The sequence below is a fragment of the Mustelus asterias genome, unplaced genomic scaffold, assembly GCF_964213995.1.
Source record: "Mustelus asterias unplaced genomic scaffold, sMusAst1.hap1.1 HAP1_SCAFFOLD_35, whole genome shotgun sequence".
Lineage (NCBI taxonomy): Eukaryota > Metazoa > Chordata > Chondrichthyes > Carcharhiniformes > Triakidae > Mustelus > Mustelus asterias.
In genome coordinates, this window is record NW_027590117.1 from 1,711,468 (window position 1) to 1,736,830 (window position 25,363).

General features: G+C 45.1%; 1 protein-coding gene across 1 annotated transcript in view; it reads left to right on the forward strand.

The window, feature by feature from the left end:
* The window catches only part of LOC144482281 (uncharacterized), a 319,714-nt gene that overhangs the window by 174,558 nt on the left and 119,793 nt on the right, over positions 1–25,363 (forward strand). The window lies entirely within an intron of this gene.

The window sequence follows — 25,363 nt, forward strand, 5'->3', positions numbered from 1 at the left end:
TGATAGCGAATTAAATAAATCACCATTGTGATGGTCAGGAACTGACCATTGGTCAAATGCTCGCACAGTCACCACCATCACACACTTGGCTCTGCCACTCTCTCAGTGCGAAAGGTCAGCTCTTGACAGTGAATCTGGTTTCCTCCAGGGCCAATCGGAGGATGGTCAGAAACTGTCTGTCACTCTCAGAAACTCCATTATCAGCGAGTGTGGGATGATTATTTAACTGGCTGTCACTGGTTGGTGAGGTTGTGATTTACTGTTACCTGTCAGTGCAGGAGAAACAAATAAAACAGGAAATCTAGAGACTCCGAGAGCAGATAATTTGTATTTTCATAGTACAAACTAAACAAACATAGGGCTGTCTGCAATCATTGTAATAACTGAAAAAAAAAGGATTGGCTTGGCCACGGAATCTGGTGAACAGATATGGTCCTGCACCACATGGACTGCAGCGGTTCCAGAAGGCAGCTCACCACCACCTTCCCAAGGGCAATTAGGGATGGGCAATAAATGCTGACCCAGACAGCGACACCTACATTCCATGAATGAATTCAAAGACAATCTGTGGGGAGCGGGCCTCAGAGTGTTTAACAGTTACTGAGGTGAAAAACTATAAATAACCCCCTGGAATCCGGAGCAAAGCCCGGAAGGAGGAGAAATTCCGTCCTGGGACCTTACATTTGGTGAAAGTTTTGTCCTGTGAATGTGTAGATGTGAATATTGTGTAAGAGAGAGTGTATGAAAGGGACGGGCGAGTCAGACTAATCCAACTGTGTTTGTGTGTCTGTTCTGATCATGAGATCTCCGAGTCTCTCTTGTGTAAAATAAAATGATTTTTCAATCAAAGATACCCGCTAAACCGCCTGCTGAGCCCCAAAGTTAGATTTCAAAGCAATTGTTTCATTAAATTAAGGATTTCAGTGGAAAAGTAGAGAACATGTCAGCGATCGCATGTGAGAGCGCGATCAGTGCAGCAGTAAAATGGGTTTCAGTGGAAAATGGAGTCCTCAGTTCGAGTGAAACCTTTTCAACAGCAAACGTTCATGTGTCAGAGACATGAAGGATGTGAGCTGGATCTCTGGACAGGCGGAATTTCTTTGCAATGGGAGAGTTTGTGAGGAGAGAGAAACACAGAGAGGCTGGAGGTGCCAGGAGCTGACTGCACCTTGTCTCTGCTCCGTCCGCTCTCTGCCTTTAAGTTGCTCTGTGCCGCCACCACTGGGTTCATTTCGGATTCAGTTCTGATTGGCCGACAAGAGGTGAGGCCACATTGGATTTGGTACTGGGAAATTAACCGGGCCAAGTGTTAGATTTGGTTGTGGGAGAGCACATTGGAGATAGTGACCACAATTCGGTGTATTTGGTTATTGCAATGGAGAGGGATAGGGTTGTACGGCAGGGCAAGGTTTACAATTGGGGGAGAGGTAATTAGGATGCTATTAGGCAAGAATTAGGGGGCATAAGTTGGGAACAGAAACTGTCAGAGAAAGGAATTAATGAAAAGTGGAACTTTTTCAAGGAACAAATACTGGATGTCCTTGATAGGTATGTCCCTGTCCGGCAGGGAGGAAATGGCCGAGTGAGGGAACCATGGTTCCCGAAAGAGGTGGAATGTCTTGTGAAAAGGAAGAGGGAAGCTTATGTAGGGATGAGGAAACAAGGTTCAGATGGCTCGATTGAGGGTTACAAGTTAGCAAGGAATGAGCTGAAAAAGGGGCTTAGGAGAGCTAGGAGGGGACATGAGAAGTCCTTGGCGGGTCGGATCAAGGAAAACCCCAAGGCTTTTTACTCTTATGTGAGGAATAAAAGAATGACCAGGGTGAGGTTAGGGCCGGTCAAGGACAGTAGTGGGCACTTGTGTATGGAGTCTGTAGAGATAGGCGAGGTGATGAATGAATACTTTTCTTCAGTGTTCACCAAGGAGAGGGGCCATGTTTTTGAGGAAGAGAAGGTGTTACAGGCTAATAGGCTGGAGGAAATAGATGTTTGGAGGGAGGATGTCCTGGCAGTTTTGAATAAACCGAAGGTCAATAAGTCCCCTGGGCCTGATGAAATATATCCTAGGATTCTTTGGGAGGCAAGGGATGAGATTGCAGAGCCTTTGGCTTTGATCTTTGGGTCCTCGCTGTCCACGGGGATAGTGCCAGAGGACTGGAGAATGGCGAATGTTGTTCCTCTGTTTAAGAAAGGGAATAGAAATGACCCTGGTAATTATAGACCGGTTAGTCTTACTTCGGTGGTTGGAAACTTGATGGAAAAGATCCTTAGGGATGGGATTTACGACCATTTAGAAAGATGCAGATTAATCCGGGATAGTCAGCACGGATTCGTGAAGGGCAAGTCGTGCCTCACAAATTTGATTGAATTTTTTGAGGAGGTAACTAAGTGTGTTGATGAAGGTAGGGCAGTTGATGTCATATACATAGATTTTAGTAAGGCATTTGATAAGGTCCCCCGTGGTCGGCTTATGACGAAAGTGAGGAGGTGTGGGATAGAGGGAAAGTTGGCCGATTGGATAGGTAACTGGCTGTCTGATCGAAGACAGAGGGTGGTGGTGGGTGGAAAATTTTTGGATTGGAGGCAGGTTGCTCGCGGAGTGGCACAGGGATCAGTGCTTGGTCCTCTGCTCTTTGTGATTTTTACTAATGACTTGGAGGAGGGGTCTGAAGGGTGGATCAGTAAATTTGCTGATGACACCAAGATTGGTGGAGTAGTGGATGAGGTGGAGGGCTGTTGTGGGCTGCAAAGAGACATAGATAGGATGCAAAGCTGGGCTGGAAAATGGCAAATGGAGTTTAACCCTGATAAATGTGAGGTGATTCATTTTGGTAGGACTAATTTAAATGTGGATTACAGGGTCAAAGGCAGGGTTCTGAAGACTGTGGAGGAACAGAGAGATCTTGGGGTCCATATCCACAGATCTCTAAAGGTTGCCAGTCAAGTGGATAGAGCTGTGAAGAAGGCCTATAGTGTGTTAGCTTTTATTAACAGGGGGTTGGAGTTTAAGAGCCGTGGGGTTATGCTGCAACTGTACAGGACCTTGGTGAGACCACATTTGGAATATTGTGTGCAGTTCTGGTCACCTCACTATAAGAAGGACGTGGAAGCGCTGGAAAGAGCGCAGAGGAGATTTACCAGGATGCTGCCTGGTTTGGAGGGTAGGTCTTATGAGGAAAGGTTGAGAGAGCTAGGGCTGTTCTCTCTGGAGCAGAGGAGGTTGAGAGGAGACTTAATACAGGTTTATAAAATGATGAAGGGGATAGATAGAGTGAATGTTCAAAGACTATTTCCTCGGGTGGATGGAGCTATTACAAGGGGGTGTAACTTTTGGGTTCGTGGTGGGAGATATAGGAAGGACATCAGAGGTAGGTTCTTTACGCAGAGAGTGGTTGGGGTGTGGAATGGACTGCCTGCAGTGATAGTGGAGTCAGACACTTTAGGAACATTTAAGCGGTTATTGGATAGGCACATGGAGCACACCAGGATGAGAGGGAGTGGGATAGCTTGATCTTGGTTTCAGATAAGCTCGGCACAACATCGTGGTCCGAAGGGCCTGTTCTGTGCTGTACTGTTCTATGTTCTATGATTCTCACACACATTTTCCACACACTCTCTGATAGGATTGAAACTGTAGCCGCCGAAACGGGTCCTCCAGCCGCTGCCGCTCAAGTCAAATCTCCCAGGAAGAAGGCGGCGGCTCCCCAGCCTGCGGCAGCTAGTCCCAAGTTAGGCGAGCAGATCTTCAATGTTGTGGCGGGTTGCAGCGATCGCAAGGGGATGTCCCTGGCCGCGATAAAGAAAGCTTTGGCTCGCAATGGAGTGGATGTGGGGAAGCGCGCCTCCCAGATCAGGTTCACTATCAAGAGGAAGGTGGAGAAAGGCTCTCTGGTGCCGACAAAGGGACAGGGCGCCTCCGGCTCCTTCAAACTCGCTAAGAAGGAAAGGCCGGGGAAAATGGGAAAGAAGATGAAGAAACCAACAGCCAAGAAATCTTTAGTAAAGAAAACAGCGGCCAAGAAGGTGACAACAAAGGAACCCGCAGCCAAGAAACCCGCAGCAAAGAACATTCCTGTGAAGAAATCAACAGTGAAGAAAACAAGCAGCAAGAAGGCGGCAACTCCAAAAAAGGCGGTGAAGAAAGCAGCCCTGAAGAAAAATTCTCCTGTGAAGAAGGTGACGGGCGGAAAGTCTGTCAAAAAAGTGACTAAATCGAAAGCCAAACCCAAAGTGAAAGCAGCAAAAGCGAAGAAAGCGTCAGGAAAGAAGTGAAACAACCCGAGCAAATTGTTAACCTCTGAACCCAAAGGCTCTTCTCAGAGCCACCCACATCTCTCAGGAAGGAGCTGATCCCGCAAGAAAATGATTCCTGTCCTGCGGCCCGGCTCATTCTCAATAGAGATAATTTCAAATTCAGACTAAAGCAAAACACTGCAGACGCTGATTTTCATTTGAATTTCACATTTGTTCAATCGCCACTTTCTCTCATAATAAAGATGTCTGGTAGATTCAGTATGAATCTACACTGGCGGCTAAACACTGCTTTCCATCTTCCTTGGAATCCAGACAGTGGCCATTCGGCCCCTCGAGTCTGCACCAACGGGAATCCTACCCAGTTCCTATCCCCATAACCCTATTTATATATCCTAATAACCTCCTGATTCTCCGGGGCAATTTAGCATGGCCCATCAACCGAACTCACATATCTTTGGAGTGTGGGAGGAAACCGGAGCACCCAGAGGAAGCCCACGCAGGGGGAATGTGTAATCTCCACACAGGGCAGTGACCCAAGCTGAGAATTGAACACAGGTCCCTTGCGCTGTGAGGTTGCAATGGTAGCCACTGTGCCGCCCCAAAATCAATATCAGGAGTGGGATTTGAACCCACGCCTCGAGAGGAGACTGCAACCTGAACACAACAACTTAGACCGCTCGGCCACCCTGTCTCCCTTAATTTTAACAGAGGAGATTGCCTCAGACAGCCGCAATAAGGTTTTTGTAAACAGCTGGAAGCGGATGTGGGTGAGGATGTTACTGAGAAAGATTCTTGTGATGGAATAGACTGTGTTTAGGTCGAAATATTACTAAGTGGGAATTATAACAGGACCAGGTTTAAAAACACAAAAGGACAAAGTCACGACTCGAAACGTTAACTCTGTCTCTCTCTCCCTTCACAAAAGCTGCCGGAGCTGCTGATTATTTGCAGCATTTTCTGTTTTGATTCCATACTTCAAAGCTCCGGGTTTGTGGAAACTCTTGTGTGTGAAGAATGGCTCTGGAAGGGTTTGTGTGGGGAGCTGTGTTTCGCTTCCATTGTTAATAAACGGGTTGAAATTGGAGGTTGCAGAAACTTGAGGTGGAGCTGAAAGATCAGGGGCCGTTCTGTGTGTGTGTGTCAGTCCGGCTCTCTCCTCTCTCCCGCTCTGTGTTTAATCTTCACTCTGTCTCCTCCCCTCTCTGCTCTCACTCCGTCTTTCTCAGTCAGGTCGGGGCGGGCTGTATAAAAGGAGCCCGAAAGAGTTCCTCTCTCATATTGTGCAGAGATCTGAGTGAAGAATCATCATGTCTGGCAGAGGGGAAGGAGGCAAAGGACTGGGTAAAGGCGGCGCAAAGCGGCACCGCAAAGTGCTTCGTGATAATATCCAGGGCATCAGCAAGCCAGCAATCCGCCGCCTGGCTCGCCGTGGGGGTGTCAAGCGGATCTCGGGTTTGATCTATGAGGAGACTCGCGGGGAGCTGAAGGTTTTCCTGGAGAATGTGATCAGGGATGCGTTCACCTACACTGAACATGCCAAGCGCAAGGCGGTCACTGCCATGGATGTGGTGTACGCTCTGAAACGCCAGGGCCGCACTCTCTATGGATTTGGCAGCTGAGCAACTCGCCCCTTTCTACTGAACACACAACAAAGGCTCTTTTAAAAGCTACTCACCCACTTCACAGACACAGCAGTGACCTGGGAATTGCAGCTGGGATAGGCTGTTCAGTGTTTGAGATGCATGTTTGCTTTGCATATGTTACGGTGCGGGAATCACCGAATTTAACACTTCATTTGGAGCAGCGATGAGAATTGTTTTTGAACTGTTTAAATGTATTGTCTGAACAGCCCCCTAGTTTCTGCAGTCATTGATTTCAGTAAGAAGTCTCACAACACCAGGTTAAAGTCCAACAGATTTATTTGGTAGCACAAGCCACAAGCTTTCGGAGCGCTGCCCCTTCATCAGGTGAGTGGGAGTTCTGTTCACAAACAGGGCATATAAAGACACAAACTCAATTTAGAAAATAATGGTTTGAATGCGAGTCTTTACACGTAATCAAGTCTTAAAGGTCCAGACAGTGTGAGAGTGGAGAGAGGGTTAAGCACAGGTTAAAGAGATGTGTATTGTCTCCAGCCAGGACAGTTAGTGAGATTTTGCAAGCCCAGGCAAGTCATGGGGGTTACAGACAGTGTGACATGAACCCAAAATCCCAGTTGAAGCCGAGCTCATGTGTGCAGAACTTGGCTATCAGTTTCTGCTCAGCAACCCTGCGTTGTCGTGAAGGCCGCCTTGGAGAACGCTTACCCGAAGATCAGAGGCCGAATGCCTGAGACTGCTGAAGTGTTGCCCAACAGGAAGAGATCACTCATGCCTGATGATTGTCGAGCGGCGTTCATTCATCCGTTGTCATAGCGTCTGCATAGTCTCCCCAATGTACCATGCCTCGGGACATCCTTTCCTGCAGCGTATCAGGGAGACAACATTCGCCGAGTTGCAAGTGCATGTACCGTGTACCTGGTGGATGGTGTTCTCACGTGAGATGATGTCATCTCAAACATCATCAAACATGATTTCAGAAATGAGGAATTTTATATACAAGGAAAGATTCGAGAAATTGAACTTATTCTCCTTGGAGCAAGGAAGATTAAGTGGTGACCTTATTGAGGTGTTTAGAATTATGAACAATTTTAGAATGATAGAACATTACAGCACAGAAACAGGCCTTTTGGCCCTTCTTGGCTGTGCCAAACCATTTTTGTGCCTCGTCCCACTGACCTGCACTTGGACCATATCCCTCCACACCCCTCTCATCCATGTACCTGTCCAGGTTTTTCTTAAATGTTAGAAGTGTGCCCGCATTCACCACTTCATCTGGCAGCTCATTCCACACTCCCACCACTCTCTGTGTGAAGAAGCCCCCTCTAATATTCCCTTTAAACTTTTCTCCTTTCACCCTTAACCCATGTCCTCAAGTTTTTTTCTCCCCTCGCCTCAGTGGAAAAAGCCTGTTTGCATTCACTCTATCTATACCCATCATGATTTTATACACCTCTATCAAATCTCCCCTCATTCTTCTACGCCCCAGGGAATAAAGTCCTAACCTATTCAACCTTTCTCTGTAACACAGTTTCTCAAGTCCCGGCAACATCCTTGTAAACCTTCTCTGCACTCTTTCAACCTTATTAATATCCTTCCTGTAATTAGGTGACCAAAACTGCACACAATACTCTAAATTCGGCCTCACCAATGTCTTATACAGCCTCACCATAACATTCTAACTCTTATACTCAATACTTTGATTTATAAAGGCCAAATTAGCAAAAGCACTCTTTACGACTCTATCGACCTGTGACGCCACTTTTAGGGAATTATGTATCTGTATTCCCAGATCCCTCTGTTCTACTGCACTCTTCAGTGTCCTACCATTTACCTTGTATGTTCTACCTTGGTTTGTCCTTCCCAAGTGCAATACCTCACACTTGTCTGCATTAAACTCCATCTGCCATTTTTCAGTTCATTTTTCGAGCTGGTCCAAATCCCTCTGCATGCTTTGAAAACCTTCCTCACTGTCCACTGCACCTCCAATCTTGGTATCATCAGCAAATTTGCTGATCCAATTGACCACATTATCATCCATATCATTGATATAGATGACAAACAACAATGGACCCAGCATTGATCCCTTTTGACAGGGGAAAGAAGGATATTTTGTTTCCACCAGTTGGGATGTCAGTGACTTGGAGTCACAAAGAACAAAGAACAAAACCGCACAGGAACAGGCCCTTCGGCCCTCCAAGCCCGCACCGCTCCCGGTCCAAACTAGACCATTCTTTTGTATCCCTCCATTCCCACTCCGTTCATATGGCTATCTAGCTAAGTTCCCAATGTGTCCGCCTCCACCACCTTGCCTGGCAGCGCATTCCAGGCCCCCACCACCCTCTGTGGAAAATACGTCCTTCTGATATCCGTGTTAAACCTCTCCCCACCCCTCTCCCTCACCTTGAACCTATGACCCCTCGTGAACGTCACCACCGATCTGGAAAAAAGCTTCCCACCGTTCACCCTATCTATGCCTTTCATAATTTTATACACCTCTATTAGGTCAACCCTCATCCTCCATCTTTCCAGTGAGAACAACCCCAGTTCACCCAATCTCCCCTCATAACTAAGCCCTTCCATACCAGGCAACATCCTGATATACCTCCTCTGCACTCTCTCTGAAGCCTCCACGTCCTTCTGGTAGTGTGGCGACCAGAACTGGGCGCAGTATTCCCAATGCCGCCAAAACAACGTTCTCTACAACTGCAACATCAGACCCCAACTTTTATACTCTATGCCCCGTCCTATAAAGGCAAGCATGCCATATGCCTTATTCACTACCTTCTCCACCTGTGACGTCACCTTCAAGGATCTGTGGACTTGCACACCCAGGTCCCTCTGCGTATCTCCACCCTTTATGGTTCTGCCATTTATCGTATAGCTCCCCCCCTACGTTAGTTCTACCAAAATGCATCACTTCGCATTTATCTGGATTGAACTCCATCTGCCATTTCTTTGCCCAAATTTGCTGCCTATCTATATCCTTCTGTAGCCTCTGACAATGTTCCTCACTATCTGCAACTCCAGCCATTTTCGTGTCGTCCGCAAACTTACTGATCACTCCAGTTACACCTTCTTCCAGATCGTTTATATAAATCACAAACAGCAGAGGTCCCAATACAAAGCCCTGTGGAACACCATTAGTCACAGGCATCCAGCCGGAAAAAGACCCTTCCACTACCACCCTCTGTCTTCTGTGACCAAGCCAGTTCTCCTCCCCTCTAGCCACCTCCCCCTCTATCCCATGAGATCCAACCTTTTGCACCAACCTACCATGAGGGACTTTGTCAAACACTTTGCTAAAGTCCATATAGACGACATCCACGGCCCTTCCCTCGTCAACCATTCTAGTCACTTCTTCAAAAAACAGGTTATTGAGGCATGACCTCCCTCTCACAAAACCATGCTGACTATCGTTAATGAGTTTATTCCTTTCTAAATGCGCATACATCCTATCTCGAAGAATCCTCTCCAACAACTTCCCTACCACGGACGTCAAGCTCACCGGCCTATAATTTCCCGGGTTATTCTTCCTACCCTTCTTAAATAACGGGACCACATTAGCTATCCTCCAATCCTCTGGGACCTCACCTGTGTCCAGTGACGAGACAAAGATTTGGGTCAGAGGCCCAGCTATTTCATCTCTCGTCTCCCTGAGCAGCCTTGGATAGATTCCATCAGGCCCTGGGGATATGTCAGTCTTTATATTCCCTAAAAAACCTAACACTTCCTCCCTTGTAATGGAGATTTTCTCTAACGGGTCAACACTCCCCTCCGAGACACTCCCAGTCAACACATCCCTCTCCTTTGTGAATACCGACGCCAAGTATTCATTTTGGATCTCCCCTACTTCTTTGGGCTCCAAGCATAATTCCCCACTTTTGTCCCCGAGAGATCCGATTTTTTCCCTGACAACCCTTTTGTTCCTAACGTATGAATAAAATGCCTTGGTCACAATTTCAAGAAGGTCAGCAAGAGAGCTGGGAGTGAGATGAGGAGAAATCTCTTTACTCAGCGACCAAAAGAGAAAATGCTGGAAAATCGCAGCAGGTCTGGCAGCATCTGTAAGGAGAGAAAAGAGCTGACGTTTTGAGTCCAGACAACCCTTTGTCAAGGCTGCAAGGCATAGAAAGTGGGAGATATTTATACTGCAGGGTGAGGGGATGAAGATGAGTCATAGCCACAAAAACTGGGGGAAAAGACTGCTTCCAGCTGTCCACAGAGAGAATAAAGAGAGTAACTCTCTTTACTCAGAGAGTAGTTGGGATTTGGAATGCGCTGCCTGGGAGAGTGGTGGAGACGGATTCCACAGGAGGTTTGAAAAGAGAGCTGGATACATGTTTGAAAGTGATGAATTTAGAGGGCTACAGGGATAGGGCTGAAGAAAGGGATGAGCTGGGTAGCTCTCTGGGGAGCCGGTGCAGACACAATAGGCTGAATGGCCTTCTTCTGTGCTTATAAAATGCTATGATTCTATAATGTTTGGGAATGTGAAACAGTCCATTTTGACAGGAAATAGAAACAAAGCTCATTATCCAAATGGTGGGAGATTGCAGAGCTCTGAGGTGCAGAGGGTTCTGGGTGTCCTAGTGCATGAATCAGAAAAGGCTGATATAGATGCGCAGCAAGTAATTAGGAATGCAAATAAGAGTGTTATTGCTTGTGAGTAATTGTAGGGAATTGATGCTTCAGTTGAACAGGACATTGGTGAGACCACGTCTGGAGTATTGTGTACAGTACTGGTCTCCTTACCTAAGGAGAGATGTAAACATGTTAAAAGCAGTTCAGAGATGGTTTATGATACCAGGAATGAGCGGGCTTTCTTATGAGGAAAGGTTGGAGAGGTTAGATTTATATTCACCAGAGTTTAGAAAAGTGAGAGAGTAGACAGGAAGAAATTTACTGCATTTCCACCCTGCAAAACTGTAACTGACACTGACAGATAGAGAGTGAATTGTGCTTTCATGTACAGATTGACTGATAGCGGGAATCAGTTAATTCCGCATTTAAGATCCTGAGTGGTATTGACAAGATGGATGGCGAGAATTTGGAACTAGAGGCCACTGTTGAAATGTAAATTGTCCGTAATTTGAGACAGAGATTAAGAGAAATGTTTTCTCTGAGTCTCTGGAACTCTCTTCCTGCAAAGGAAGTGGAAGTCGAGTCTTTAATTATATTGAAGGCAGAGGTAAATTGATTCTTGATTAACAAAGGGGTGAAAGGTTATCGGGGGTAGAATGGAATGTGGGTTTGAGGTTCTGATAAATCATGATAATCCGATAAACCATGATCAGATTGAATGGAGGAACAGGCCCAAGGGGCCGAATGCCCGACTCCTGCTCCTAATTCATATATCTGGTGTATCTCAAGTGTGTTCAAGAGAATTTCCTGGAGCAGAATGCTCTCGGTCAAATGATGAAGGAGGCATTGCTGGGTCTGCTGCTGGGGAATGGGGTGAGCCAAGGTTGGCCACATGAACCAAGTGTCTGTGGGTTAACACTTGGGGTGGAGTGATCATTGTATCATAAGATTAAGATTAGTGTGCAACAATCAGAAGTAAAAATTCTCAATTGGAAGTGGACTAACTTCAATGGGAGGAGCTGGGATTGAGCCAGGGTTAAATGAAGCCAAAATTTACATGAAAAACTGTAACAGAACAATGGGTGATCTTTCAGATGTTTCAGGTCCAGACTCGGTAAATTCCTATGAGGGTGAAAGGGAGGGGAACCAAAGCCAGGGCTGGATGATAAGGAAGATAGAAAATATAATTAAACAATGAAGATGCCGTATGAAGCATGTCAGAAGAATTCTTCAAATGAGAACCTTTATAGTGAGAGAGTGTGGATTTAACTCTCTATCTGGCCATCTCTGTTACTGCATGTGAATGTGGAGTTAACTGATTCCCGCTATCAGTCAATCGGAACATGAGAGCACAATTCACTCTCTGTCTGTCAGTGTCAGTTACTGTGTTACAGGGTGGAAATGCAGTAAATTTCTTCCTGTCTATTCTCTCTCAATCTATTACAGTGTGTGACAGTGTGGAACTAACTCTCCCTCAATATATTACTGTGTGTCTGTGGAACTAACTCTCTCTCAATCCATTTCTGTGTGTCAGTGTGGTATTAACTCTCTCAATTTTTACTGAGAGAGAGTGTGGAATTAACTCTCAATCCATGACCGCACAAGTGTGGAATTAACTCTCTCTCAATCTACTGTGAGAGAGTGTGGAATTAATTCTCTCTCAATTTATTACTGTGTGCGAGTGTGGAATTCACTCTCAATCTATTAGTGTGTGAGAGTGTGGAATTAACTTTCTCTCAATCTATTAGGGTGTGTGCGTGAGCAATTAACTCTCTCTCAATCTATTACTGTGTGAGAATGTGGAATTAACTCTCTCTCAATCTATTACTGTGTGAGAATGTGGAATTAACTCTCTCTCAATCTATTACTGTGTGTCAGTGTGGAATTAACTCTCTCTCAATCTATTACTGTGTGAGAGTGTGGAATTAGCTCTCTCTCAATCTATTACTGTGTGCGAGAGTGGATTTAACTCTCTCTCAATCTATTACTGTGTGCGAGAGTGGATTTAACTCTCTCTCAATCTATTACTGTGTGTCAGTGTGGAATTAACTCTCTCTCAATCTATTACTGTGAGAGAGTGTGGAATTAACTCTCTCTCAATCTATTACTGTGTGAGTGTGGAATTAACTCTCTCTCAATCTATTACTATGTGTCAGTGTGGAATTAACTCTCTCTCAATCTATTACTGTGTGTCAGTGTGGAATTAACTCTCTCTCAATCTATTACTGTGAGAGAGTGTGGAATTAACTCTCAATCTATCGCTGTGTGTCATAGAACAGTACAGCACAGGAAACAGGCCCTTCGGCCCTCAAATCATTGCGGAATTAACTCTCTCTCAATCTATTAGTGTGTGAGAATGTGGAATTGACTCTTCCAATCCATTACTGTGCGAGAGTGTGGAATTAACTCTCTCCCAATCTATTACTGTGTGAGAGTGTAGAATGAACTCTCTCTCAATCTATTACTGTGTGTCAGCGTGGAATTAACTCTCAATCGATTACTGTGTGTCAGCGTGCAATTAACTCACTCTCAATCGATTACTGTACGAGTGGAATTAACTCACTCTCAATCTATTACTGAGTGTGTGTGCGCCGAATTAACTCTCTCGCAATCTATTACAGTGAGTGAATGTTGAATTACCTCTCTCTCAATCTATTACTGTGTGTCGGTGTGGAATTAACTCTCTCTCAATCTATTACTGTGTGTCGGTGTGGAATTAACTCTCTCTCAATATATTACTGTGTGTCGGCGTGGAATTAACTCTCTCTCAATCTATTACTGTGTGTCGGCGTGGAATTAACTCTCTCTCAATCTATTACATTGAGTGACTGTGGAATTAACTCTCTCAATCTATTACTGTGTGAGAGTGTGGAATTATCACTCCCTCAATCTATTACTGTGCGTCAGTGTGGAATTAACTCTCTCTCAATCTATTACTGAGAGAGTGTGGAATTAACACTCCGTCAATCTATTTGTGAGTCCGAATGTGGAAATAACTGTCCGTCAATCTTTTGCTATGTATGAGCTGGGATTAACTCTCAATCTATTGCACAGGACGTGTGTGTGGAATTAAATCTCTTTCTCAATCTATTACTGTGTGAGAGTTTGCAATTAACTCTCAATCTTGTGCTGAGAGAGTGTGGAATTAACTCTCAATCTATTACTGTGTGCGCGCGAGTGTTCAATCAACTCTCTCTCAATCTATTACTGTGTCAGAGTGTGGAATTAACTATCTCTCAATCTATTACTGTCTGACAGTGCGGAATTAGAACAAACAACAAAAAAATTAAGCACAGGAACAGCCTTTCGGCCCTCCAAGCCTGCACCGAGCATGCTGCCCGACTGAACTAAAACCTCCTACCCTTCTAGGGACCATTTCCCTCCATTCCCATCGTATTAATGTATTTGTCCAGATGCCCTGAAAACTCACTATCGTTTCTGCTTCCACCATCTCTCCTGGCAGCGCTTCCAGGCACCCACCACCCTCTGTGTAAAAAACATGCCTTGTACATCTCCTTTCACCTTGCCCCTCGCACCTTAAACCTCTGCACCCTAATAATTGATTCTTCCACCCTGGGAAAAGGCTTCTGATCATCTTCTCTATCCATGCCTCTAATAATCTTGTAGACTTCTATCAGGTCGCCCCTCAACCTCCATCGTTCCAGTGAGATTAAACCAAGTTTCTCCAACCTCTCCTCATAGCTAATGCCCTCCCATACCAGGCAACATCCTGGTAAATCTTTTCTGTACCCTCTCCAAAGCCTCCACATCTTTCTGGTAGTGTGGCGACCAGAACTGAACACTATATTCCAAGTGCGGCCTAACTAAGGTTCTATAAAGCTGCAACATGACCTGCCAATTTTTAAACTCAATGATCCGAAGCAAGTTCGCTGTGTGCCTTCCTGACTACCTTCTCAACCTGTGTTGCCACTTTCAGTGACCTGTGTACCTGTACACCCAGAACCCTTTGCCTGTCAATACACTTAAGGTTCTGCCATTGACTGTATATTTCCTATCTGTATTAGACCTTCCAAAATACATTACCTCACATTTGTCCGGATTAAACTCCATCTGCGATCTCTCTGCCCGCGTCTGCAACCGATCTATATCCTGCTGTATCCTCTAATGGTCCTCATTGCTATCCGCAAATCCACCAACCTTTGTGTCATCCGCAAACTTACTAATCAAACCAGTTACATTTTCCTCCAAATCATTTACATATATCACAAAGAGTAAAGGTGCCATCACTGATCCCTGAGGAACTCCACTTGTCACAGCCCTCCATTCAGAAACGCATCCTTCCACTACTACTCTCTGTCTTCTATGACCAAGTAAGAAGCCTGACAACACCAGGTTAAAGTCCAACAGGTTTATTTGGAAGCAAACATTTTTGTGTTTGCTACCAAATAAACCTGTTGGACTTTAACCTGGTGTTGTTAGACTTCTTACTGTGTTTACCCCAGTCCAATGCCGGCATCTCCACTTCTATGACCGAGCCAGTTCTGTATCCACCTTGCCAACTCATCTCTGATCCCATGCAACTTCACCTTCTGCACCACCCTTGTCAAGGGTCTTACTGAAGTCCATGTAGACAACATCCACTGCCCTACCCTCATCAATCATCCTCGTCACTTCCTCGAAAAACGCGATCGGAATTAACTCTCTCTCAATCGATTACTGTATGAGAGTGTGGAATTAACTCACTCTCAATCTATTACTGTGTGAGAGTGTGGAATTAATTCTGTCAGCCATTCTCTTTTCCTGTGTTTCAGTTTGGAATCACTTCAGTTCATGTTCATTCGTGAATGTGAGGATGGCATTAAATCTGTATTTGTTTTTCACTATTACTGAATGTGAGTGGAACAGTAACTCTCTGTTCATCGCCGTTATTGCGTGTGAGAATGGAATTAACTGTCAGTCTTTGTTACTGTGAATGAATGCAGCATTAACCCGTTTTCAGATCTGCTTGTATAACTGAATGTGTAATTAACTCTCTCTCTGTGTTCCTGTATGTGTGTGGAATTAATTCTCTATCCTTTAATCACCATCACTGTATTTTAGTTTGGAAGTACCACTGTGTCAATCTCTGTTACTCTATGTGACTGTGTAATTCATTCCCTATCTATCAATAATAATGTGCGTAACTAACTCTTTGTCTGTCAGTCTCTGTTACTGTATGAAAGTGGGTCACTGTCAGCGTAGCAAACTACAGCGAGTAGATCAGTGACGTAGTGATCAGTGCTAGGTTCTCAGCTATTTACAATCTATATTAATGACTCAGATGAAGGGACAGGCCATCACCAAATTTTCAGACAATACATAGATAGGTGGGAAAGCAAGTTGTGAGGAGGACACAGAGTCTGCAAGGGAATATAGAGAGGTTAAGTGAGTGGACACAAATTTGGCAGCCATGATAAATTTAGGAAAATGTGAGGCTTTCCACTTCAGAGGGAAGAATAGGAAGGCAGAAAATTATTTAAATAGAGAAAGAGACAGCAGAATGTTACAGTACAGAAGGATCTAACTGTAATTATAAGTACATCTGTGGAGTAAAAAAGTAGGGAAATGTTGCTGCAAATACATGACATTGCTGCTTCTACATGTTTAAAGGTTTTCTCTGATTTAAAGGGGGAAATACTTGTATTGGAGGCAGTGAAGATTCACTTATCCGATTGCTGAGATGAAGGAGTCAACTTATGAGGAAAGTTTAATCAAGTTGAGCCGATCTCATAGAAGTTGAGAAGAATGAGATATGATCATATTGAAACATTGAAGAATCTGAGGGGACAGGGTAGATATTAAGAGGAATGTTTTCATTTGAGGGCAAAATTAGAACTCGAGGATACAGTTTAAAAATAAAGTATGCCCCACTTAAGATGGAGATGAGAAGGAATTTCTTCTCTTAAACTGTCCTTAATCTTTGGTATTGAATAGACTCCATCCTAAGTTAGAAAGAGTTTTGATTTACAGGAGAATCAAGGGTTATGGAGCAGACAATAAAGTGGAGTTGAGGCCATTATCACATCAACCATGATCTTTCTGAATAGTGGGATAACCCTAAAGAAGAAATTGCCTTCTGCTGCTCCTGCTTTGTATGTTCTGATTTGATGTCAATGTGGAACGAACTCTCTGTTTGTTCGTCTCTGTTACAGTATTTAGTGTGGAATTAACTCAAATTTGACACTGCAGATGAGTGCAGAACTGATTCCCTGTCTATCACTTATTTTATGTGAGAGTGCAATGATTCTGTCAGTCTCTGTTACTGTACGGGAAACCATGAGGAGAAATGTTTGAGTGCTACTGGTCTCAAACGTACTCAGGGTTAAACCCATCAGCTTTCCCTCCATCAACGCTCCAGTTCAAAATCAGCCAACAAGAACCTACCTTCACAGAAAGTGTGCAACTGACTGCCACATCCAACATCCACTCTGATTAAACATGGTTCTGCATTTGTCTATTTCTGGCCTCAGTTTTCAGAGCAAGAGCTGCAATAATTCACCAGTGAAATCATGTGCACAAAAAATACACAAGGCAGGCAGCATCTGTGGAAGGAGAAACAGAGTTCATGTTTCAGCTCACTGACAATCAGCCTGCAATAAAACTTACTGATATCTGCTAATGGTGGCCGCGGTTTCCACATGGTGACGTAATGCGTAGTTGGACTGTCGCTGGACTAGTGATTCAGTGTAATGCAATGGGACCAAATATCATCACCGTAGAGAGTAAAATTTGAACGCAAAAAAAATCTGGAATTGAAGGTCTAATGATGACCATCTCATAACCACCCATTTGATTCACTGATGCCCCTACAGGGAAGCAAATCTGCCCACATGAACTCTTCTGGTTTGCACGTGACGCCAGACACACAGCAATGTGGTTGACTCTTGAATGACCTGTGAAATGGTTTAACAAGCCACTCAGTTCAAGGATAATTAGGGCAATAAATGCTGGCCATACCAGTGAAGCCCACATGACATGAATGATGAAACACAGTTCTCTGCACCCAGAAAGCGCTCTATCCAACACATTGCTCAGGCACTGAGAGTGGACATACTCATGATGTGGAGATGCCGGCGTTGGACTGGGGTGAACACAGTAAGAGTTTTAACAACACCAGGTTAAAGTCCAACAGGTTTATTTGGTAGCAAATACCATTAGCTTTCCACAGCGCTCCGAAAGCTAATGGTATTTGTTACCAAATAAACCTGTTGGACTTTAACCTGGTGTTGTTAAAACTCTTACAGTGGACATACTCCCCAGGAGCCGCCTTGTCTCCCATCCCACCAAGCTGCCTGTGTCCTTTTGAAGTTTCCCACTTTCCTCCTCACAGTTGCCAATGCCTCCAAGTTTGGTGGCGTGTGGAAATGTTGAGCTTGTGTCCTGTACACCAAGGTGTGTGTCATTAATATATTAAGAAGTTTAACAACACCAGGTTAAAGTCCAACAGGTTTATTTGGTAGCAAAAGCCACACTTTTGCTTCCAAATAAACCTGTTGGACTTTAACCTGGTGTTGTTAAACTTCTTACTGTGTTTACCCCAGTCCAACGCCGGCATCTCCACATCATCATTAATATATGTCAGGAAGAGCAGGGCTCCTAACACCGAGCCCTGGGGAACTCCACTTCCTCCAGTCTGAGGAAACAACCTTTAACCACGACTCTCTGTTTCCTCTCACTCACACTATTCCATATGGGGCGGTGAGGGTGGCCCCGCTGCACCATCCGCTCCCCAGGCTCCCTCGCCGCACTCCGCCGGCTCTGATCCGGGCTTGGAGAGCCACTGAGATTCGGTTTTGCTGCTGCTCCGCGCGGCCCAATTCAGCTTCCGGGAACCGCACCGGGGGGGGGGGGGGGGGGGGGGGCGCAGCCTAATGGCGCCTGCGTACTGAGGACCATTCTGAATGAAATGGACTGTATTCACACGCGCGGTGCGTCCTGGGCTACCCTTCCCACCATTACATTGAATAATATTGTGCATGTGATTATATTTAAACCCGTAGTAATTCTGCCGGCGATTTCGTTGCAAATCCATCTTGTTGTCCTGAAAATCGCCCATATCCAATGAATGCTGAAAATATGAACTTCGTATTCAAATTCGGAAGTATACAAGTCAGCACCTGTGGAGACAAAATTGTTCAAGTTTAATGTTTCAAGCCAACATCCTTTCCTCAGGACAAGTAAAAGTTAGAAATGTAATACGTTTTAAGAAAATGCAACGGAGACAGTCAGATATCAAAAAGAGCAAACGAAAAAAATGTAACAGTTATACATTTCCTTCAGGAGCAAAAGCATAACAGGAAAAAGACCCAATCATGGCAAATAAAATTACTAGATTCTATGTGCAATCATATACATATGGTTACGGGTGTGAAGAACACAAGAGCTGGTTTGAAAGAAAGCAAACACCTGACGTGGGAGCCGAGCGGTGAAGGCGATGGACTACGAATCTATTGTGCTCTGTAGGCGTGGGTTCGCATCCCATCTTTGTCGGAGATCCATTTACTATCTGTCCGTGTTGACCCACTTATTAAGAATGAACTGATGACTTATTTTGAGATTCACGAACCGAGGTGAAGTTTCGACTCAGAGTTCAACAGGTTTCAAGAGTGTCATTGATAATGAGAATATTCAGTGAATTTCATTTTCGGAGTTCATCACAGAGTTCAAGGTGATGGGGGAGGGGGGGAGGCTTAACACAGATATCAGAAGGACGTATTTTACACAGAGGGTGGTGGGGGCCTGGAATGCGCTGCCGGGCAAGGTGGTGGAGGCAGACACACTGGGGACGTTTAAGACTTATCTAGATAGCCACATGAACGGAGTGGGAATGGAGGGATCCAAAGGTCTCGTTTGGACCAGGGAGCCGGGTTTGGAGGGCCAAAGGGCCCGTTCCTGTGCTGTATTGTTCTTTGTTTGTTTGTTTGAGGGGTGAATACGATTCCGTATTACTCATCCAAATGGGAAACTCGAGCTGGCAATCGATTCAAATCAAGACACCAGTTTTGGGCAGGATTTTGTTACCATGAAAACATGTGGTTTCAGAAGTTCCAAAGCAGGCACCAGCTTCATTTGTGTCACCAGTGGCAGATTTTGTCTGTCCAGAATCGGCAGGTCAGCCATGAAAATTAGTGCCAGGTTAGGTGGAATGATCATGTTAAATTGCCCCTTCGTGTCAGGAGCATGTTGCATACGTGGGGTTATGGGGATAGGGCCTGCATGGGATTGTTGTCGGCGCAGGCTCGATGGGCCGAATGGCCTCCTTCTGTACTGTAGGTATTCTATGAATTTCGGGGCAGCAGTTTCTAAGAATATTGAAAACTGTTCTCTGTTGAACATTGAATACAGGAGTTGGGACGTCGTGTTGAAGTTGTGCAAGACATTGGTAAGGCCACACTTGGAATACTGTGTGCAATTCTGGTCACCCTATTATAGAAAGGATGTTATTAAACTAGAAAGAGTGCAAAAAAGATTTACTCGGATGCTACCGGGACTTGATGGATTGAGTTATAAGGAGAGGCTGAATAGACCGGGACTTTTCTTTTTTGAGCGTAGGAGGCTGAGGGGTGACCTTATAGAGGTCTACAAAATAATGAGGGGCAGAGAGACAAGGTAGGTAGTCAATATCTTTTCCCAAAGGTAGGGGGGTCTAAAACTAGAGGGCATAGGTTTAAGGTGAGAGGGGAAAGATACAAAAGTGTCCAGGGGGGCAATTTTTTCACACAGAGGGTGGTGAGTGTCTGGAACAAGCTGTCAGAGGTGGTAGTAGAGGCGGGTACAATTTTATCTTTTAAAAAGCATTTAGATAGTTACATGGGCCAAATGCAGGCAATTGGGATTAGCTCAGGGGTTTAAAAAAGGGTGGCAGGGACAAGCTGGGCCAAAGGGCCTGTTTCCATGCTGTAAACCTCTATGACTCTATAACATTAAAACTTCTAACCAGTCAATGCCTGTTAGAGAACTGGCCATGAATAGGGCTGACAGTGAAATGGTTCATATCGAATTAGTTACAGCAATTGATTTGTGAATAAGTGTTGATATTATGCTTTCAGAGAGACTGTCATATCTTCTTAAAAGATCAGTGGCACTTGTTTTTTTTTGTTCAGTAATTTTGTGAATCTATTTGGAGCGGGTGCAGTTGGTCAATATCTGTGCCTCTTGCTTGGCCAGCTCCGCAAGCAGCAGCAGCTCCATTCCTGTCCAGATGTGTGGACACAAACGGGAAATCTCAATTATTGTTCACTGCTGCCATCTCCTGGCTGAACGCGAGTTGTACAACAAGGTAATGATTAATTCAGAACCTTTTTGGATTGGAGTGAAATAACTTACTTACCGATTGAAATGATTGTAAGACATGATATTAATCAAATTCCATGTCCCGGACATATGTTTTCTGACTGCACGTCCCTGCTCACCCCGATCTATCGGAAAATGTAAAACTCCCAGAACTGGAATGTCGGTTCTAGGATTCTCTAATCTCTGATTTATTTGTCGCTTCATTGCTTGTGTATTCATTCCGTAAATACAGAGGGGGTGGCAGAGTGAGGTGAGCGATGGTGGTCACTGTGCGAGCATTTGACTAATGGTCAGTTCCTGGCCAGCACAGCGGTGACTTATTTAATTAGCTATCGCAGGTCACAACAGAAGGGGGTCACTCCTAAAATGAAATTCACTGAATATTCTCATTATCAATGGGTTACTAACGGAAAATCCAGCTTCAACTTTATTTCAGTGTAAACTTTGTTTCAATGGAAGAAGAGGCCTCAGAGTAAATCAATGTGTTCTCAGTCAGAAACAACAGTAAAAAGGTAAGTTAAACTGTCCAGAAAAAACCCCAGCCAAGATTAGTTTACGAACTGTGGCATGGACACTCCTTGTATCAGTGACTGAAGTAGTTCTGTAATTATAACTAACGGAAATAATTATTGATTCGACTGAGTGAGCAATGATGGTATAGTGGTTAGCATTGCTGCTTTCCAAGCAATTGATCCAGGTCCATAGAACATAGAACAGTACAGCACAGAACAGGCCCTTCGGCCCACGATGTTGTGCCGAGCTTTCTCTGAAACCAAGATCAAGCTATCCCACTCCCTATCATCCTGGGGCGCTCCATGTGCCTATCCAATAACCGCTTAACTGTTCCAAAAGTGTCTGACTCCACTATCACTGCAGGCAATCCATTCCACACCCCAACCACTCTCTGCGTAAAGAACCTCCCTCTGATATCCTTCCTATATCTCCCACCACGAACCCTATAGTTATGCCCCCTTGTAATAGCTCCATCCACCCGAGGAAAGTCTTTGAACGTTCACTCTATCTATCCCCTTCATCATTTTATAAACCTCTATTAAGTCTCCCCTCAGCCTCCTCCACTCCAGAGAGAACAGCCCTAGCTCCCTCAACCTTTCCTCATAAGACCTACCCTCCAAACCAGGCAGCATCCTGGTACATCTCCTCTGCACTCTTTCCAGCGCTTCCACATCCTTCTTATAGTGAGGTGACCAGAACTGCACACAATATTCCAAATGTGGTCTCACCAAGGTCCTGTACAGTTGCAGCATAACCCCACGGCTCTTAAACTCCAACCCCCTGTTAATAAAAGCTCTATCCACTTGAGTGGCAACCTTTAGAGATCTGTGGATATGGACCCCAAGATCTCTCTGTTCCTCCACAGTCTTCAGAACCCTACCTTTGACCCTGTAATCCACATTTAAATTAGTCCTACCAAAATGAATCACCTCAACTTTATCAGGGTTAAACTCCATTTGCCATTTTTCAGCCCAGCTTTGCATCCGATCTATGTCTCTTTGCAGCCCACAACAGCCCTCCACCTCATCCACTACTCCACCAATCTTGGTGTCATCAGCAAATTTACTGATCCACCCTTCAGCCCCCTCCTCTAAGTCATTAATAAAAATCACAAAGAGCAGAGGACCAAGCACTGATCCCTGTGGCACTCCGCTAGCAACCTGCCTCCAATCTGAAAATTTTCCATCCACCACCACCCTCTGGCTGTCTGATCGGACAGCCAGTTACCTATCCAATCGGCCAACTTTCCCTCTATCCCACACCTTCTCACTTTCGTCATAAGCCGACCATGGGGGACCTTATCAAACGCCTTACTAAAATCCATGTACATGACATCAACTGCCCTACCTTCATCAACACACTTAGTTACCTCCTCAAAAATTCAATCAAATTTGTGAGGCACGACTTGCCCTTCACGAATCCGTGCTGACTATCCCGGATTAATCCGCATCTTTCTAAATGGTCGTAAATCCCATCCCTAAGGACCTTTTCCATCAATTTACCAACCACCAAAGTAAGACTAACCATTCTATAATTACCAGGGTCATTTCTATTCCCTTTCTTAAACAGAGGAACAACATTCGCCATTCTCCAGTCCTCTGGCACCATCCCCGTGGACAGCGAGGACCCAAAGATCAAAGCCAAAGGCTCTGCAATCTCATCCCTTGCCTCCCAAAGAATCCTAGGATACATTTCATCAGGCCCAGGAGACTTATCGACCTTCAGTTTATTCAAAACTGCCAGGACATCCTCCCTCCGAACATCTATTTCATCCAGCCTATTAGCCTGTAACACCTTCTCTTCCTCAAAAACATGGCCCCTCTCCTTGGTGAACACTGAAGAAAAGTATTCATTCATCACCTCGCCTATCTTTACTGACTCCATACACAAGTTCCCACTACTGTCCTTGACCGGCCCTAACCTCACCCTGGTCATTCTTTTATTCCTCACATAAGAGTAAAAAGCCTTGGGGTTTTCCTTCATCCGACCCGCCAAGGACTTCTCGTGTCCCCTCCTTGCTCTCCTAAGCCCCTTTTTCAGCTAATTCCTTGCTAACTTGTAACCCTCAATCGAGCCATCTGAACCTTGTTTCCTCATCCCTACATAAGCTTCCCTCTTCCTTTTCACAAGACATTCTACCTCTTTCGTGAACCATGGTTCCCTCACTCGGCCATTTCCTCCCTGCCCGACAGGGACATACCTATCAAGGACATCCAGTATTTGTTCCTTGAAAAAGTTCCACTTTTTCACAAGTCCTATTCCAATTCCACAAGTCCAATTCCTGGGCATCATATTGGTCACGTCTTTATAACCTTAACCACATCCTCGTGCATTTCAAAGCATCTCGACAAATGCAGTTTGACCGCAACATTTGCCGCTGAATAGAATGGACTTCAATTTTTAACATTATGTTTTCGGCCAGAAAATTCGGCTTCAATTTCTTTATACTGAACAAAAAATGCTGAAATAGAAGAAAAGTCTCTGAACTAATGAATGAATTCCAGCATCTCGGACGACTATGTCTGCAGGACGTGCACCCAATTGCAGCTCCTTACAGAATGCTTGGGTATGTTGAAGCAGCAGTTGGATGCACTTAGGAGCATGAAGGAGGCAGAAAGTGTCATAGATAGGAGCTTTAGAGACGTGGTCACACCGAAATTGCTGGCTGATAGATGGGTGACTGCCAGAAAGGGCAGGCAGTCAGTGCAGGAATCCCCTGTGGTCATCCCCCTCTCTAACAAGTATAACGTTTTGGATACTGTTGGGGGAGATGGGCTATCAGGGGATACCAGCAGCAACAGCCAAAGCAGTTGTACTCCGGCTGGCTCTGTTGTAAGCAGGGAGGGACAAAGAGCATTAGAGCAATAGTTATAGGGGACTCTATAGTTAGGGGTGCAGATAGGTGTTTCTGTGGACATGAAATAGACTCCAGGATGGTATGTTGCCTCCCTGGTGCCAGGGTCCAAGATGTCCCTGAACGGACAGAAAACATTCTGAAGGGAGAGGGTGAACAACCAGAGGTCGTGGTACATATTGGTACTAACAACATAGGCAGGAAGAGTGATGAGGTCCTGCAGCAGCAGTTTAGGGAGCTGGTAGAAAGTTAAAAAGCAGGACCTTTCGGGTTGTAATCTCAGGATTACTCCCTGTGCCACGTGCTAGTGAGGCTAGGAATAGGAAGATAGTGCAGCTCAACACGTGGCTAAACAGCTGGTGCAGGAGGGAGGGTTTCAGATATCTGGACCATTGGGGTCTCTTCAGGGGCAGATGGGACCTGTACAAGAAGGACGGGTTGATTCTAAACTGGAAGGGCACAAATATTCTGGCCGGGCTTGCTAGTGTCACACGGGAGGATTTAAACTAGTTTGGCAAAGGAGTGGGAACCAAAGCAAAGGTGAATTAGCTGAAGGGGAACCAGAGAGTAGGGCCAGTAAGACTCAGAGAAACAGCAGGCAGGGTGGGATTGCAAATCAGAGAGGATCTGGTGGACTGAAGTGCATTTGTTTCAATGCGAGAAATGTAACAGGTAAGGCAGATGACCTTCGAGCTTGGATCAGTACTAGGAACTACGATGTTGTTGCCAATGCAGGGACTTGGTAAAGGGAAGGACAGGATTGGCAGCTTAACATTCCAGGATACAGATGTTTCAGGCAGGATAGAGGGGGATGTAACTACTGGTTAAATAGAATATCACAGCTCTACTCCGGGAGGACACCTCGGAGGGCTCATACAGCGAGGCAATATGGGTAGAGCTCAGGAATAGGAAAGGTGTAGTCATAATTTTGAGGGTTTACTATAGGCCACCCAACTGCCAGCGGGAGATTGAGGAACAGGTACGTAGGCAGATTTTGGCAACGTGTAAAAGTAACAGGGTTGTTGTGGTGGGAGATTTTAATTTCCCCGATATTGACTGGGACTCACTTAGCACTAGGGGCGTGGAAGGGGCAGAGTTTGTAAGGAGCAACCAGGAGGGCTTCCTGAAACAGTAGATAGTCCAACTAGGGAAGGGGCCATACTGGACCTGGTATTGGGGAATGAGCCCGCCCAGGTGGTCGATGTTTCAGTAGGGGAGCAGTTCGGGAACAGTGACCACAATTCAGTAAGTTTTAAGGTACTGATCG